This window comes from Cetorhinus maximus, chromosome 1, assembly GCF_964194155.1.
Source record: "Cetorhinus maximus chromosome 1, sCetMax3.hap1.1, whole genome shotgun sequence".
Taxonomy (NCBI): domain Eukaryota; kingdom Metazoa; phylum Chordata; class Chondrichthyes; order Lamniformes; family Cetorhinidae; genus Cetorhinus; species Cetorhinus maximus.
The window spans coordinates 49,073,004-49,091,926 of record NC_135879.1 but is presented as its reverse complement, the minus strand read 5'-3'; the positions used below and the strand labels follow the sequence as shown (position 1 = coordinate 49,091,926).

General features: G+C 49.7%; 1 protein-coding gene across 2 annotated transcripts in view; it reads right to left on the bottom strand.

Annotated features, from left to right (window-relative positions):
• LOC144679839 (uncharacterized) overlaps positions 1–16,861 on the bottom strand; it is a 219,366-nt gene extending 202,505 nt beyond the window's left edge. The window contains exon 1 of one of the 2 annotated variants that reach the window (XM_078540682.1): positions 16,718–16,861. The gene's annotated coding sequence lies outside the window, so the exon portion shown is untranslated. The remainder of the gene's footprint in view (positions 1–16,717) is intronic. The other variant, XM_078540692.1, reaches the window with a different exon arrangement.
• Between the last annotated feature and the right edge of the window lie 2,062 nt (positions 16,862–18,923).

Here is an 18,923-nt window from a genome sequence, read left to right as displayed (position 1 = left end):
TGGATATTTAGCACCAATCAAGCAGGTCTGCCATCTGTCCAGCAAACATCAGTCATGGATCAAGTAGTATGGACATCAATTAGATCTTTGACCTGAACAATGGCGCAATCCAGGAGGTGCCAATGTCTTGATCTAGGATGCCTCCACGTGGCTTTGTATTTGTCCTTCCAAGTAGCCAAAGGTCTTGCTAAATAGCCTACAGTCATTGCCTAGGAACATGGAGGTATCCAGCTATACTGTGGCAGAGGGCATGATGCAGAGTTTGGCACCCACTTTTTCACCCAAGAAGTGGTGGGCTCCTCCATGGCAGCACTGCCAGACTGACCCATGATGAAGCATCTGCTAGCTGCTGCCTCAGGTTCCACTGCAGCATAAGCGGTGGTAGTTCATGTGCTGCAGTTAAAGCTCAGACAGTGGTTGAAATTGCTGACCGCTGACATGCAGTTTCAGACCATTGCTACCAACTGTCAGACAGCTGCCATTGCGGATGTGGAATGAATTCTGATAAAAGGTAACAGACTAGAAATGTTAGCTCTGTTCCTCTCTCCGTAGATGCTACCAGACCTTAATATTTCCAGTATTTTTTATTTTTACTGCCGAATAAAGTTGTTCAGTAAAGATTTTTGCTGTTGGCCTTTACTGAATAATGTTGGCCAAGGGTACTTGGTGATGGGGAGTCTGAAATGGATATACTCTTAAGGAATGGTAGTTTTATGTTGGGGATGGGGATATTCTTTTTAATTGAAGCAAAGCCTCACAATGTGTAACTGTCACTCCATTTAGTTGTACCTAGTGGATATGGTTTCCTTCCTCCACCTCCTGCCAAGATCTCAAGAGGTATGTGAGCATTGCCAGGATAGAAAGCATTCACTGAGATGAATTTCTTGGATAAAAACAAAAAGCTAAAAGCTACTGCGGATGCTGGAAATCCAAAACAAAAACAGAAATACCTGGAAAAACTCAGCAGGTCTGGCAGCATCGGCGAAGAAGAAATCAGTTAACGTTTCGAGCCTTCATGGCCCTTCGGCAGAACTGAAGCATAGTTAGAAGAAGGGAGAAATATAAATTGGTTTAAGGTGGGTGGGGGGGGTGGGGGGGAGGGGGGAGAGACACATTGAGGGTGTGGTGATTGTGGAGATGAGCAGATAATCAAAAGATGTCACAGACAAAAGGGTCAAAGAGGTGTCGAAGGTGGTGACATTTGTCTGAGAAAAGTGCTAATTAAGAATGGAAGACAGGATATTCAAAGTACAGCTCTAGTGGGGGTGGGGTGGAAAGACTAACAAGGTTTTAGTTTAGATTTAAAAATAATGGAAATAGGTGGGGAAAGAAGAATCTATATAAATTATTGAAAAAAAAAGGGGAGGGGGGGGCAAGAAACGGGGTGGGGATGGGGGGAGGGGGAGTTTAAGATCTAAAGTTGTTGAATTCAATATTCAGCCCAGAAGGCTGTAAGGTGCCTAGTCGGAAGATGAGGTGCTGTTCCTCCAGTTTGCGTTGGGCTTCACTGGAACAATGCAGCAAGCCAAGGACAGACAGGGCCCTCAACCGTGTCCGGCCCATATCCCACGCATCCTCCCTCACGCCTTCTCCTCCTTCCCAGAAACATGATAAGGTCCCCCTTGTCCTCACTTATCACCCCACCAGCCTCCGCATTCAAAGGATCATCCTCCGCCATTTCCGCCAACTCCAGCATGATGCCACCATCAAACACATCTTCCCTTCACCCCCCCCGACGGCATTCCGTAGGGATCGTTCCCTCCGGGACACCCTGGTCCACTCCTCCATCACCCCCTACTCCTCAACCTCTACTTATGGCACCTCCCCATGCCCACGCAGAAGATGCAACACCTGCCCCTTCACTTCCTCTCTCCTCACCGTCCAAGGGCCCAAACACTCCTTTCAAGTGAAGCAGCATTTCACTTGCATTTCCCCTAACTTAGTCTACTGCATTCGTTGCTCCCAATGCGGTCTCCTCTACATTGGAGAGACCAAACGCAAACTGGGCAACCATTTGCGGAACACCTGCGGTCTGTCCGCAAGAAAGACCCAAACCTCCCTGTTGCTTGCCATTTTAACACTCTACCCTGTTCTCTTGCCCACATGTCTGTCCTTGGCTTGCTGCATTGTTCCAGTGAAGCCCAACGCAAACTGGAGGAACAGCACCTCATCTTCCGACTAGGCACTTTACAGCCTTCTGGGCTGAATATTGAATTCAACAACTTTAGATCTTAAACTCCCCCTCCCCCCATCCCCACCCCGTTTCTTCCCCACCCCCCCTTTTTTTTTCAATAATTTATATAGATTCTTCTTTCCCCACCTATTTCCATTATTTTTAAATCTAAACTAAAACCTTGTTAGTCTTTCCACCCCACCCCCACTAGAGCTGTACTTTGAATATCCTGTCTTCCATTCTTAATTAGCACTTTTCTCAGACAAATGTCACCACCTTCGACACCTCTTTGACCCTTTTGTCTGTGACATCTTTTGATTATCTGCTCATCTCCACAATCACCACACCCTCAATGTGTCTCTCCCCCCCCCACCCCTCCCCACCCACCTTAAACCAATTTATATTTCTCCCTTCTTCTAACTATGCTTCAGTTCTACCGAAGGGCCATGAAGGCTCGAAACGTTAACTGATTTCTTCTCCGCCGATGCTGCCAGACCTGCTGAGTTTTTCCAGGTAATTCTGTTTTTGTTTTGAATTTCTTGGTGTGGCCACACACCAACTATGCACTGATTGAGTGGTTATGATATGAGTCTCCGTTGAGGGCTGGGGGGGTGGGCGGCGGTGGTGGTGGTCACCCTGCACCATTGGGAAGCCTTGCAAACCTACATGCACACATGAACTTTCAACTGAGTCCTCCTCAGGAAAAAGAGGATAAAGTTCCCTCTCCTCTTGTAAAGTGTTTCGGCACCTCCTTGATGCTTCGGTGAACCATGAACTGCAACACATTTCTGATGTCGCTTACTTCTGGCTGGAAGATTCATATTACCTGGAAAGAAGGACCATGGCACTAGGCAGGCCATTCTCAGCCTGGTTTGAGACTCTATACAACTACATATTTTTATATAGTGCCTTTAAATTAATAAAATGTCCCAAAGTGCTTTGCAGAAGCACTATAAACAAAATATTAGGCCAATGGCCAATACCTTGGTAGATTTTAATGAGTGACTTAAAAGAAAGAGGTGGAAAGTCAGAGCGGTTTAGGGAGCAAATTTCACAGCTTAGGGCCTAGGCAGCTGAGCAATTAAAATCATGGGATGGAGAATCCGAGGGAATGGTGGTGAGGTTGAGCTGGGTGTTGTCAGCGTAGACGTGGAAACTAACACTGCTTTTGGATGATTTTGCCAAGGATAGCATGCAGATGCGAAATGGAAGGGGACTGAGGATTGAACCTTGGAGGACACCAGAAGGAGTGGGAAGAGAAGCCACTGCAAGTGATACTCAGGCTATGGTTAGACAGAAGAAAATGGAACCGAGCAAGTGCAGTCTCACCAAGCTAGATGACAATGGAGAGGCATTGGAGGAGTATGATGTGATTAACAGACAGGTCGGGAAGGGTTAGGATGGACAGTTTACCTTTGACCCAGTCACATAGGATGTAATTTGTAACTTTGATAAGAACCATTTTGGTACTGTGGCAGGGGCAGAAGCCTGATTGGAGGGACTCAAATATGCTGTTACTGAAAGGGAGAAGTGATAGGATAACGCTTCACCCCTTTTTTCTCACCTTCTAGCTGACCGCAACAAGGTATAATTTTTGAGAAGGATTACCTAAAACCTTTTGAGCATTGTGACTTTAAAGAGTAGGCATCACATCAAAAGCTGCCATCACATGACCAAAACTAGCTGAAGAGGGGGTCGACACATTATTACTCTACAAGGGAATCCAGCAAGGCAGTCTGGGGACAAGCAACACTATAGGCTAATTGTCAAGATATTTGGCTATTTGGCAGGGTATTTGGAAAGGCAAATACAAAACAATATGGAGGTATGCTAGTTCAAAACATGGGAACCTCCTGTTATACCATTGTTCGGGTCAAAGATCTAATTGATGTCCATATCACTCAATCCATGTGGAAGACTGATGCCTGCTAAACAGATCAAGTTTAAATCAAAAGAAAGGATAAACATTTATTTACACAACGGTCGAAATGTAGACGTAGTGAAACACCCACACACTCAAAGACATGGACACACAAGAAAAGATGAGTTCCAGAGATGAAACGTGCACTTAGATGGCTAACAGAGTAAGAAGAAACAAACCACATGTTCTTAACCAGTCCTTTAAGATGAAAGGCATTGCAGGCCTGAAGGATTCTCTCTCCCAGTTATTTGCAAACATTGGAGGTTAGATGTTTCTAGGCTTTTCATATGAAATTATGGCTGGGCTTCTGTAGCGAAGAAACGTAGGGCAAAATCGTCCGTGCCCACTGGTGTCAGATGTGTTTGGTGGTGTGAGCGGACAATATGGCGAGAAGGCCAAAAATCGGTTTGACGACATAGTGAAACCAGTTTGCGGTTGTCCACTCAGCCTGCCAACAGCGGGCCACATTTCCCGCCATCAGATATCAGGAACCTTACTGTAATGCATCAGCACATCATTATAAGGCTAGCCCACTGGACTCATTCCCCTCCCCCACCCAGGCTGGATCACCCACCCACATCGGTGTGAATGCATGCCAATGTGTTTCACAGCAGCATACAAAAGGCCTGCACTTGGTAGGCTGCACTTTGAGTGGAACATGGGAGATTGAGGGCACAGTAACATTGTGGAATACTTACAAGGTACGCCTGTTGGACTTCAAGGTTGAGATGCATTGAGGGGTCAATGGCTGCTCTGCGGCTGAAGCGACGTTATGGGGGGGGGGGCTGTCAAAGACTGCCCTGCGGTTGAGGCGACTTTGGACGGGGCTGTCAAAGGCTGCCCTGCAGTTGAAGCGACTTGGGTGGGTGGGGGGAGGCTGCCCTGCAGCTGAAGGTAGCACACAAGCCCGAGTAGGATGGAGGGGAGGTGTGGGCAAAGAAGCGTTAAGGACACCTTGTATAAAGTGACCATTCCTCTGCAGCTGAGGCAGTTCAGGTGCAACACATTGACATGATTGGAGTCGGACCTCTAGTTTATTTGCCCACTCAAGCAATGCAGAGGCATGAAAGTGTCATCACGTGCTCCAGAGCTTTTCACCCCTCAGACACAGGCTGCAAACTAGTGAGTGTTTTAGTGGACTGCAGAGCAGTTGGACGGCTGGGCACGTTGTACAATCTCTTCGCTAAAGCCGGCCATGGAGCAGTCACTGGTGGAGGCGCTCACAGCCCCTTGCAATGTCATCATCCCAGTTTGGACCAGTCTCCCCCATCGTTCAAGCTATCAGTGCAGCACATGTTAGAATGCCTGCGCCTGGGCTGATAGCACAGCACGTCCAATGGGCAAAGTTGAGGTGTGGGGCGGAGGCGGTTGGGGTTTTGGGCAACCATGCAGCGCACTAACCTCTGGCATCCAAGTGGTGGCCAGCACTCTCCGAGATGCATTAAGGGACCTTCAGACTTAACCAAGAGAGGTTCTTAGTATACCCAGGCTAACCCACGAATCTCTCTTTCATCCTACAGGAGTACAACATCAGGAGCATGGAGCCTGGTGAACTAGCGGTATGCCTTGTGGTGTACAGAGTGTGAAAATGATGGAGAAGAGAGCAACTGATGTGCCTGGCTGCCTAGAGGGAGCAGCAGCACCCTCCGGAAGAAGGGGCGGCTGGGGCTCCTGCACATTCCTCCAAAGAGCCACAGTGAGCCGTCACTGGTTGGCACCTAGCTAGACCCAGGATCTATAGATGCCGTCTTTCATTCCTGCAGATGACCAAGAAGCAGTGACACTGAAGACTGCGCATGTTTAGGGGGCTGGTCGGTCACATCTGCCAGCTCCTGCAGGATTTGGCGCTACCTGGACATGAAGGGCATCCACTGCCAGTGGCCATGAAAGTGACTGCAGCGCTCAATTTTCAGGGCTCTACAGGTGACCTCTGTGGGATATCACAAGCCTCCACCCACAAATATATCCATGAGATCACGGGTGCCACTTTCGCAAGGGCACACAACTTTGTGCACTTTGCGTAGGACCAGGAGAGCCTGGAAGCAAAAGCGATTGGATTTGCCCAGATCTCGGGTTTTCCACAGGTGCAGGGTGCCATCAAATGCACTCACGGGGCACTCAAATCTCCCTCGGCAACAAGCGGTCAACTATGTCAACCGCAAGGGATTCCATTCGCTCAATGTGCAGCTGCTGTGTGACCACCACAAACATATCCTGCAGGCCTGCACACGGTTTCCAGGGAGTGTGCACGACTCCTACATTCTCAGTCGGTCACAGATGCCTGATGTCTTCCAGGGTCCACAGAGGCAGTAGGGTTGGCTCCTCAGGTATAAGGGCTACCCGCAGAGGACTTAGCTGATGACACCTGTGCGGCAGCCTCAGGCTGCAGCAGGGTGACGGTATAATGAAGCTCATTCTGCAGCTCGCAACTTGGTGCAGCAGACCATCGAGATGCTGAAAATGAGGTTCCGGTGCCTGGACCAGTCTGGTGGAGCCCTGCAATATAGTCCAGAGGGTGTCACACATCACTGTTGCCTGCTGCACTCTTTACAACCAGGCGCTGCAACGTGGAGAGGAGCTAGCTGGGGAGGAGATGCAGGAGCTGGAGGTCTCCTCCGATGAGGAGGACATCGACGGTGATGAGGGTGAGGAGGTCCTCGAAGGTGACGACTGAGGCCCTCGCGCTGGCCAGACCAGGCAGGCATACTTGTGAGGCCCTCATAGCTGCTAGATGTATGGAGGATGATGACGATATGTAGTGAGGAGACACCATAAGATCCTCACATTATATCTATGAATGTTGGGCTCCAGTCTGACTTATAGCAACGCACATACCCTCTCTGATAATGCTCCTGTCATGGATACGGAGTGGAGCCCCTAATAGTTGCTCTATTGCAGGAGGATGATGACGAAATGCAGTGAGGGCACTCCACAGATCTTCACACAGCCTCTGAGAATGTCTGACTCCTGTCTGTCCGAAGGCAGCTCGCTTGCACTCTGTGGTCAGGGTCATAGCATAGAGACTCAGCCATGAAACTTTAACAGCATCTGATCCTTTGTCCTCCTTCAGCACCTGACCCCTTCAGGAGCATAGCATCACGGGTCAGAGATGCTGAAGAGATGGGAGCTAGCCCACCTTAAAGGTGCTGAGAGCACACAGAGAGAATGATGGTACTCTGTGACACATGCCCATGACATTCTGGCAGCAATGAAAAGCACCATCGAGGAGCAGGCATCAGTAATGTGTCCAGGGAATGTGAGGCTGGACCATCACTTTGGACTGAAGGCTGCACAAAGCTCAGGGAAGAGGCCCTGGACTGAGCCACCTGCCTTTATCTTGTGCAAAAAGGCTTCACATCTGAGTGACAAGAACACTGCTCATCAGAGCAAGGAGCCATAGGCAGGGAGACATTCTTAAGAGTTTATTGACAATAGTGAACAGTATGTACAAGTGATTAACACCCATACCCAGGCTGTGCAACTAACTCTTATGAACTCTCCTACATTTCCCTAATTTAGGGGCTGTGTTTATTTTGTCCCCGATTTTGTTAATTTAGTTTATTTGGTGGACTCCAAAAGAGTTAACTCTCCTTAACTTTCCTAATCTTGCAGCTAGTCTTGGTGCTCCCTGGTCATCCACAGCGTAGGTGGAGGCAGCCTGCTGAATATGATGCCCTGTCTGTGATGACCTTGGTGGGTGTCCTCTGGGCGGCTGACACCTGGAGAGCCCCGGGGTCCCGCTGTGTGGCAATGGCACCCTCCTCAGCCTGTGGAGCTGGAGCTGCTGAGTTTACAGGAAGAGGGGATTCAAATGGGCCGCACACTCCCAGGTGGACGGCCCCGGTTGGGGATACACCTGCTGATCCTCCTCCCTATGGGTGCCCAAGGGCCCCTGGCTCAATCCTTGAGGAGGAGGGGTAGCTGGAGTGAGATCGGGCTGCCCCGCACCCCTCACGCGTACACACTGTTGGAGGCCAACTATGGCATCAGCGACCTCGGTGCGTTGCAATGCCAGCGCTATCACCTCAGCTTAAAGACGGACGGACTCCTCCATCGTGCCTTGCAATCTGAGGAGTGCAGCGGACATCCCTTCCTGATGTTCCTGAGCTTGCTTTTGCAGCTCCAGCAACTGTGACATGACCGAGTCCAGGGGCTCGTCATCTGACTCGGACTCAGCAAACTTTTGGTCTCCAGCAGTCTTCCTAGTGCCGGGGACCTGGGAAGTCCCTGCTGCCACCTGCTGTGGATCAGGCAGTGCGATGTGCTCACCAGATTGTGATCCTGAGGCTATTCTAAAGCTAGGTCCCACCGAGATGCGTGTCTGCGCTGGTGGAGGGTGTGAGTGAGCTTTGTGATGGGACTTCAAGGCAGATGCCATCAGATTCCTCTTATGAGGTTTCTTCAGGGCTTAATTGGAGGCCCTGGGTCATGGCCTCCATCGGATGTTTGGCCGATGTGCCTGCAAAAGTAAGGAGAAATAATTAGTGCATGGCAGTGGCCCGTGAAACAGGACACATCACTGACAACATGGCTGTCTGATGGATGTTGCACTGCTGGATCCTCACTTGGTAGAACACTGCTGGCCTCACCATCAGTACAGGAACAGTCCAGATTCTCGCTGGCCAGCTGGATGGCTCTGTTTTCAAAGTCTGTGAGGACCTTGATTTCATGCATTCCTCCACCAACCCGCAACCTCTCCCTCTTGTTGTGTGCCAGCTTGTCCTGTATGAATAGAGATGGAGAGAAGTGTGTAAGCAGGACACCTGCCAAGCCAGATGATAAGTATGCATAACATGTTTGGCCTGTGAGTGGACGTGATGAGGACAATGAAGGTGCGTGAGAGAGGGTGAATGGTGATGTCCCTTGAACTGGCAGTGAGTGAGGGCCCTATGGATGCGTGATGGGTTTGTGAGTGTGAGAGCTGAGGGTGATGAGAAGAGTAACTTGCCCTTGTGGAACGGAGGAGATCATTCATCCTCTTGCAGCACTGGATGGCTGTCCTCTTTGAAGGGTGTTGGCGCTGCCCACCACTGCCACCACCTCCCAAGCCGGATTAGTGAGGTTGCTGCCCATCCTGCGGGCAGAGCAGGGTGAGAGGACATCATGGCGAGCCTGCACTGCATCCAAAAGATGCTTGAGGGATGCTTCATTGAACCTAGGGCCTGCAGTCTTTTTGCCTTTCAGGGCCATATCTTCCATGCAGCAGTCATGGGCTGGAAGCACTGTGAGGTGTGTGCGCAGCTGCACTTTTATATGGTGCCCAGCCTGATGAAGCGGCGAGATGATGGCGTGTAATGAGAGCCCACCTGCCACTGAAATGGCGTGTTTACCGGGAATGCATAATTAATGCGGCAGACTTGTGATGATACGGAGTGAAAAATCGCCATTGCGGCCGGCAGGAGTGCAAATCTGGGACAATTCCGCCCATAATCTTGTAGGTGAGAACAAATTAGCCCCTCTCTTCACTGCCTGAGATGACTCTCTGTTTGAGGCAGAGTTCCTTTCTTCTTGCTAGGTGATTGTCTCTCCATGCCTGCCTTGCTGGATTCCCTAGTGGAGTAATAAGGTGTCAAGGGGAGGCGGTGGCGTAGTGGTGTTGTCTAGTAATCTGGACTAGTAATCCAGAGACCCAGGGTAATGTTCTGGGGACCTGGGTTCAAATCCCGCCACGGCAGATGGTGCAATTTGAATTCAATAAAAGTCTGGAATTAAAAGTCTAATGATGACCATGAAACCATTGTCGATTGTTGTAAAAACCCATCTGGTTCATGAATATCCTTCAGGGAAGGAAATCTGGCGTCCTTACCTGGTCTGGCTTACATGTGGTTCCAGACCCACAGCAATGTGCTTGACTCTTAGATGACTCAGTTGTAACAAATCACTACAAAGTCACAAAAATGGAATGAAACCGACAGACCACCTGGCATCGACCTAGGCAGCGGAAACAACAACGGCAATCCCAGCCCTGTTGAAGCTGCAAAGTCCTACTCTTCCTTACTAACATCTGTGGGCTAGTACCAAAATTGGGAGAGCTGTCCCACAGACTAGTCAAGCAACAGCCTGACATAGTCATCCTCACGGAATCATACCTTACAGATAATGTCCCAGACACCACCATCACCATCCCTGGGTATGTCCTGTCCCACCAGCAGGACAGACCAACAGATCCAGCAGAGGGGATGGCACAGTGGTATAGATGCAGGAGGGAGTTGCTCTGGGAGCCCTCAATATTGCCTCCGGACCCAATGAAGGGAGCCCTCAATATTGCCTCCGGACCCAATGAAGTCTCCTGGCATCAAGTCAAACATGGGCAAGGAAACCTCCTGCTGATGACCAAGTAACGCCCTCTCTCAGCTGAAGAATCAGTGCTCCTCCATGTTGAACACCATTTGGAGGAAGCACTGAGATGGCAAGGGCGCAGAATTTACTCTGGGTCGGGGGGCTTCAATGTCCATCACCAAGAGCGGCTTGGGAGCACTACCACTGGCTGAGCTGGCCAAGTCCTAAAGGACATAGCTGCTAGACTGGGTCTGCAGCAAGTGGTGAGGTAACCAACAAGAGGGAAAAAGATACTTCTCCTCATCCTAACAAATCTGCATGCCACAGATGCATCTTTCCATGACAGTATCGGTAGGAGTGGCCATTGCCCAGTCGTTGTGGAGACGAAGTCCCACCTTCACACTGAGGATACCATTCATCATGTTGTGTGGCACTACCACCGCGCTAAATGGGATAGATTTTGAACAGATCTAGCAACTCAAGACTGGGCATCCATGAGGCGCTGTGGGCCATCAGCAGCAGCAGAATTGTACTCGAACACAATCTGTAAACTCATGGCCTGGCATATCCCCCACTCTACCATTACCATCAAGCCAGGGGATCAACTCTGATTCAATGAAGAGTGCAGGAGGGCATGCCAGAAGCAACACCAGGCGTACCTAAAAATGAGCTGTCAACCTGGTGAAGCTATAACACAGGGCTACTTGCATGCTAAACAGCATAAGCAGCAAGTGATAGACAGAGCTAAGCGATCTCACAACCAAGGGATCAAATCTAAGCTCTACAGTCCTGCCCTATCCAGTCGTGAATGGTGATAGATAATTAAACAACTCACTGGAGGAGGAGACTCCACAAATATCCTTATCCTCAATGATGGAGGAGCCCAGCACATAAGTGTAAAATGTAAGGCTGAAGCATTTGTGACAACCTTCAACCAGAAGAGCCAAGTGGATGATCCATCTTGGCCTCCTCTGGAGGTCCCCAGCATCACAGATGCCAGTCTTCAGCCAATTTGATTCACTCCACGTGATATCAAGAAACAACTGAAGGCACTGGATAGCTGCCTTATGGACCCTGACAACATGTGCTCCAGAATTTGCCGTGCCCCTAGCCAAGCTGTTGCAATACAGCTACAACACTGGCATCCAACTAGCTATATGGAAAATTACCCAGGTATGTCCTGTACACAAAAAGCAGGACAAATCCAACCCAGCCAAGTACTGCCCCATCAGTCTACTCTTGATCATCAGTAAAGTAATGGAAGGGGTCATCAACAGTGCTATCAAGCGGCACTTGCTTAGCAATAACCTGCTCACTGACGCCCAGTTTGGGTTCCGTCAGGGCCACTCAGCTCCTGACCTCATCACAGCCTTGGTTCAAACATGGACAAAAGAGCTGAATTTCTGAGTTGAGGTAAGAGTGACTGCCCTTGACATCAAGGCAGCATTTGATTGAGTGTGGCATCAAGGAGCCCTAGCAAAACTGGAGTCAATGGGAATCAGGGGGAAAACTCTCTGTTGGTTGGAGTCATACCTAGCACAAAGGAAGATGGTTGTGGTTTTTGGAGGTCAGTCATCTCCGATCCAGGACATCAATGCAGGGGTTCCTCAGGGTAGTGTCCTTGGCCCAATCATCTTCAGCTGCTTCATCAATGACCTTCCTTCCATCATAAGGTCAGAAGTGGGAATGTTCGCTGACGATTGCACAATGTTCAGCACCATTCGCGACTCTTCAGATACTGAAGCAGGCCATGTCCAAATGCAGCAAGACCTGGACAATATCCAGGCTTGGGCTGACAAGTGGCAAGTAACATTCGCGCTATACAAGTGCCAGGCAATGACCATCTCCAACAAGAGAGAATCCAACCATCGCCCCTTGATGTTCAATGGTATTGGCATCACTGAATCCCCCACTATCAACATCCAGGGGGTTACCATTGATCAGAAACTGAACTGGACTAGCCACATAAATACTGTGGCTACAAGAGCAGGTCAGAGGCTAGGAATTGTGCAACGAGTAACTCACATCCTGACTCCCTAGTGCCTGGCCACCATCTACAAGGCACAAGTCAGGAGTGTGATGGAATACTCCCCACTTGCCTGGCTGAGTGCAGCTCCCACAACACTCAAGAAGCTTGACACCATCCAGGACAAAGCAGACCGCTTGATTAGCACCCCTTCCACAAACATTCACTCCCTCCACCACCGACACACAGTAGCAGCAGTGCGTACCATCTACAAATGTACTGCAGGAATTCACCAAGGCTCCTTCGACAGCACCTTCCAAACCCACGACCACTACCATCTAGAAGGACAAGGGCAGCAGACAGATGGGAACACCACCACCTACAAGTTCCCTTCGAAGCCACTCACCATCCTGACTTGGATGGTTCCTTCAATGTCGCTGGGTCAATATCCTGGAACTCCCTCCCTAACAGTACTGTGGGTGTACCTACACCACATGGACTGCAGCAATTCAAGAAGGCAGCTCATCATCATCTTCTCAAGGGCAACTAGGGATGGGCAATAAATGCTGGCCCAGCCAGCGAAGCCCACAACCCGTAAATGAATTTTTAAAAATCCTCCAGCTAGTTTTGGTCATGTGGTGCCAGCTTTTCATGTGTCCCATTGTCCACATAATGGGTTGGAGCCAAGGTGATTGAGACACAATGAGGGGATGATTGATACCCCATCAGCATACCAGTTATGATTAGCTCACTGAAAAATCTTATTGGACGTTCCATCTTCATGGCGCTGGTAAGTATGGTAGCCATTGTCTTTTGAACTCCTTCCATTGAAATGGTGAGGGGTAGTCACTTTGCACCTGGAAAACCCATTTGCATTTTTAAGTAACTTCCTAGACATTTTGTCGTTGTCTGTCCAGAAATCCCAGCAGAAGACACCTAACATTCCGGAAACCATTTTTAGAGAGTACAGTGTCTATTATTCCATATTGCTTCCTTTTTCAAAAAAAATACAGAACCCATTGTCCAATTATCTATACGGGTATGCCTTGGCTGTCACGTCTCCCCAAATAAGGGAAAAAAATGAAATTCCTTTTTTTTGGTTTTTCCTACATCACAAAGAATAAAAAGGTAAAATGTAATAGCAATCATTCATACACATTCATTCACATGCATTTCTTAAAGTGATGGTCATTAACCATCTACAGTTTACTTGTAATATTTGCATGTGGACAGAGTGTCCGCAATTACATTCAGGACAGATTTTAGATTCTGGACAGTGTGTCCACAATTACATTGTTCCTTCCCACCTTTAAGTATTGTAGTTACGTTTGTATTTCTATTACCGTCGGTCTGTAATACTTTGGACATTTTAATACCAACAGACATGTGGCCTTTGGTGGATTTTGGACTAAGTGAACAATCAAGTTTGACCCTTGGGTCCTTGAGGGGTTGGATTTCACAGGCTGTAGTTAGATTGTCTTTTAGCTCTTGCAATGAACCAAGGCTCCTTCATTCCTCTTGCACTTTGTTCCTGTCAGATTTTAAGTTTAGGTTGCTAGGTTTGAATGGCTTGCAATCTGCAAAATCCACTTGTTAGAATCTTCAGTGAGAAAATCTGCACTGATTGCATTTTCAGTCCTCTTGTGACCTTCGCAAGTTTATTTTTCAAAAATTTTTCTCACACTACACTCTTCCTTTTCTGTGTTTCAATTCCCCTGACCTGCCCCATGTCCTCTGGGATTTTAATATCTCCAGGTATTTGTTCAGACTCTGCTGCACTCACCTGTGGCATTGAACTACATGAGGCATGCTCCTCACTCCCTGCTTCTTAACCTGGGTTCTGTGCTCATCCCTATTTAAATCTTGAAAGAAGGTTTCTGTTAACCACACCACTGGTGCATTCCTTCAACTTCTGCTACTTTTATCTCAGCTCCTTTACTTTCCACAGGCTCTATATCAGCCTTTCTTAATTCCACTAGCACTCCTTCAGCCTCTATAATCTCTACGGCCAGTAAAGATTAAAGAGGCTGAAGGAATGCCAGTGATAGGACCACTATCACCTTCTGTGGGATCTTTGAAACTTCCTCAGCCCTCTGCATCTGTGCAGAACTTTGCTTGTTCCCCTCAGTTTCTCCAGTCTCTGAGGACGGCTCGAGACTCTCTGGGAGTAATATCTTATGTCTGGCTAGGTCATTCCCTAGTAAATATCCGCACCCTGCATAGGTAAGCTTGGGATCAACCCCACCGTTTCTAGCCCCATAACTAACTTACTCTTCAGCTATATTGTTACTAAAGGAACCTCCACAACTTCTCTGGTCAGCCCCTTTATGTTAATGGAATGTTAATTATGTTGTTAGGAGACACAGGTGAAAGGCATTATTCAATTAAGTACTTCTGACATATATAAATAAGGGATGGAGGTGTCAGCTGTGGTTCAGTTCATAGCACCTTTGCCTTTGAATCAGAGGGTTGTGGGTTCATGTCCCACTCCTGGAAACCAAGAACTGTGATTGTACTCGAAAGAGTTGCAATCTGTGACTGTTGATAACTCGAAAGAATTTTTGAGGTGTCAGCTGTGGCTCAGTTCATAGCACCCTCGCCTTTGAATCAGAGGGTTGTGGGTTCATGTCCCACTCCCGGAAACCAAGAACTGTGATTGTACTCAAAAGAGTTGCAATCTGTGACTGTTGATAACTCGAAAGAGTATAAATAAGGGATTTGAGGTGTCAGCTGTGGCTCAGTTCATAGCACCCTCGCCTTTGAATCAGAGGGTTGTGGGTTCATGTTCCACTCCCGGAAACCAAGAACTGTGATTGTACTCGAGAGAGTTGCAATCTGTGACTGTTGATAACTCAAAAGAATTATAAATAAGGGATAGTGTTGTTCAGTCAATAAGCTCTCTTGATAAAGAAAAGCACTGTGTGAAATCGTTACAGATTTGCACTAAGTGCGGTAATGGGCAAGTACCTGCCAGCCGCGATGGTGGGTTTTCACTCCGCATCGTCCCAAGCCCACCACATTATTTATGCATTCCTGGGAAATACGCTGTTTCCATGGTGGGTGGGTCCGATTTGCCTGCCACGCCGTCAACTCGCGCTTCATCACGCCAGGCACCACATTTAAAGTGCAGCCACGCTTAGTGCTTCCAGCACAGGGCTGCAGCAAAGAAGACATGGCCCTGAATGGCAAGAAGACTGCAGCCCTCAAGTGGCTTTTGGATGCCATTAAGGCCTGCTGTGATGTCCTGTACCCCCGCTCTGGCTGCAAGAGGGGCAGTGACATTACCACTCCAGCTTGGTAGGCGATGGCAGTGGTGATCAGTGCCAATGCTGCACAGAAGAGGTTGGCCATCCAATGCAGATAGAAAATTAATGATCTCATGCAGCTACAGCAACCATCTCATCACCCTAAACTCTCACACTCAAGCCCATCATACATTCACTGGCATCTCGCTCACTGTCAGCTCAAAGGCCATCACCACTCACTCTCTCACACACATACCCTCACATGTCCATCTGGACACATCTCCTCTGGAGACTGCCTCCTCAGCCCTCACCATCTTGAGGCCACTTGTACAGATCAACATGTGACCCCACACTCACCCTGGGATACCCTTCTTCCCCAGTCCAGCTCTCATCCTGCAGCCTCTTCCCATGCCTGAGGCCACTTCTCCCCCTTCTCCAAGCAAGACTTTACCCTGCAGCCATTGAAAAGCCACCCACATACGGCTGGTCTGGTAGATAAAGACCTGCCGTGAGCCCCCCCTAAAAGTGATGTTGTACTGTCTGTGAAGCCTGGCGCTGATGACTGTGAGTGCTGACCGAAGCAAAGTAAGCAAACAAGTTTTGAAGTCCCGCGTGAAGTACTACCTGCCAGGTGCACATTGCTTATGTACTGTTGTGAAACACGTCAGCATGTTTTCCTGCCGACATGGGAGGATGATCAAGTGAGGAGGATGAGTCCGGTGGGCTGGCCTTATGATATGCTGATGTATTACAATGAAGTTCCTGACGTCTGATGACAGGAAACCGGACGGGCTGAGCGGACAATTGCGAACTGGTTTAACGCCGTCATGACACCGATTGTGCCATATTGTCCACTCACGCCACTGAACACACCCAAGTCCAACATTTGTTTCTAAAATCAACCCTGGGCCAGTGTCAATGGCAGGACACTTAAGGCCAGTATTTACCTCTGGCTTTACTACATCCCAACATCATTTTAGAGGCAGCGTTTTCCCCTGGTTTGATCACATAGTACCAACATACACTTTATTCTCGAGTGCTTCGAACAAAATCATTAATTGGTTCATGAAAAATCTATTTATTTTCTAGCAACAAAATATTTGCCATATTACTACACACAGTGAAATTCTTACCCCGGAATCCCTTAAACTTAACTGTCTCTTTCTTCCAATCCTCACAGCGGCTCAAATCCGCCACTAAAACTCGGCTTCACTGACTGCTGGTAACCGGGAGACCACAAACAAACAACACAGGGGAGAGCGTTCCTGCCCGTCTCCGCCAGCAGCGCCCCCTGCCCGCCTGCGCCGGCAACGCTCCTTGCCCGCCTCCGCCGGCACGCCCCCTGCCCGCCTCCGCCGGTAACGCACCTTGCCCGCCACGGCGGCAGCGCCCCCTGCCCGCCTCCGCCTGCAACGCACCTTGCCCGCCACGGCGGCAGCGCCCCCTGCCCGCCTCCGCCGGCAACGCACCTTGCCCGCCTCCGCCGGCACGCCCCCTGCCCGCCTCCGCCGGTAACGCACCTTGCCCGCCTCCGCCGGCACGCCCCCTACCCGCCTCCGCCTGCAACGCACCTTGCCCGCCTCTGCCGGCAGCGCCCCCTGCCCACCTCCGCCGCAGCGCCCACTGCCCGCCTCCGCCGGCAACGCTCCTTGCCCGCCTCTGCCGGCAGCGCCCCCTACCCACCTCCGCCGGCAGCGCCCCCTGCCCGCCTCCGCCGCAGCGCCCCCTGCCCGCCTCCGCTGGCAACGCTCCTTGCCCACCTCCGCCGCTGCCGGCAGCACCCCATGACCGCATCCGCTGGCAGCGCTCCCTGCCCGCCTCTGCTGGCAGCGCCCCTGCCCACCTCCAACGGCATCGCTTCTGCCCGACTCCGCAGGCAGCACCCCCTGCTCGACTCCGCCCCCTGACGGCCTCCTTCGGCAGCGCCCTATGCCCGCATCCACTGGCAGTGTTCCCTGCCCACCTCTGCCAGCAGTGCCCAGTGCCAGCCTCCACCAGCAGTGTCCCATGCCTGCATCAGCTGGCAGTGCTGCCTGCCCGCCTCTGCCGGCAGCGCCCCAGGCCGGCCTCCGCCAGCAGCATCCCCAGCCCGCCTCCGCCCTGTCCAACTCTGCCCCCTGACCGCCCCTACCGGTAGCACTCCTTGCCTGACTCCGCCCCCTGCCCACCTCCGCTGGCCACACCCCCTGCCCGACTCTGCCGGCTGTGTCCCCTGCCTGACTTCACCAGCTGCCTGACTGCGCCAGCAGCACCCCCTGCCCACCTCCGCTGGCAGCCCAGCTTCCTATCCCATGCCTGATTTTGAGTTGGCCTCAAACTCTCATCTACTTTAAGATGATATTTGCCAGGGAAACACCCAACACCTGCGAATATATCTTTGGAATCTGTCAGGATCTGCTAAGCTAGCCAATGGCTTGATTTCCTGTGAAACACTGCAAATGAAGATTACCAGTCCAAGCTTTGACTTTTGTTTTGCTTCATGTCTCCTATCTGGAATGGAAGTTCTTCTGACTTCCCATTGTATTGGACTCTCAGCTTAGCTTAGTCTCTTGGAGTGAGCATCATTCCATCATAGTGCCTCAACTTTATCTTTGGCAGCTTCATTTTCAGGCCACCAGCTTAAGCAACTTTACACAGTCTGCGAAGCTCATAATGTTGCATGTAGAACCACTGACACTTCACATTAACTTAGTGGTCACCTTCTGCAGTCATCATTCACACAGTCACAAACCACTTTCCACCTCAAGACATGACCACGTCGACATGTTCTAATGATAAAGGCAAAATACTGCGGATGCTGGGAATTAGAAATAAAAACAGAAAATACCAGAAAAACTCAGCAGGTCTGGCAGCATCTGTGGAGAGAGAAACAGAGTTATTGTTTCAAGTCCACATTTTTTCAAAGCTAAAGATAAGTAGAAGTGATGGATTTTATACTGTTTAAGAGGGGGTGGAGCAAGTGGATAGGTGGGAGCTAAAGAGAAATTTGATAAAGATGTCATGGACACAGAGACAAAGGGAGGTAAAGAAGGTGCTGATAGTGGCATGAAGTTAAGATAGCAGAATGTGTTAAGAGCAGAACAAACGTGGGTGCTCTGTGAAAGCAAAACATAAGAACAAGTGACAGATGGCCCTATGGGAGGAACAGGGTTGAGGAAAAAATACTTTAAAAAATTGGATAAACAGGGGTAAAGATGGAGGAGAGAGTTCATGGTCTAAAGTTGTTGAACTTAATGTTAAGTCTGGAAGGCTGTAAAATGCTTCATCGGAAGATGAGTTTGCATTGGGCTTTACTGGAACATTGCAGCAGGCCAAGGACAGACATGTGGGCATGAGAGC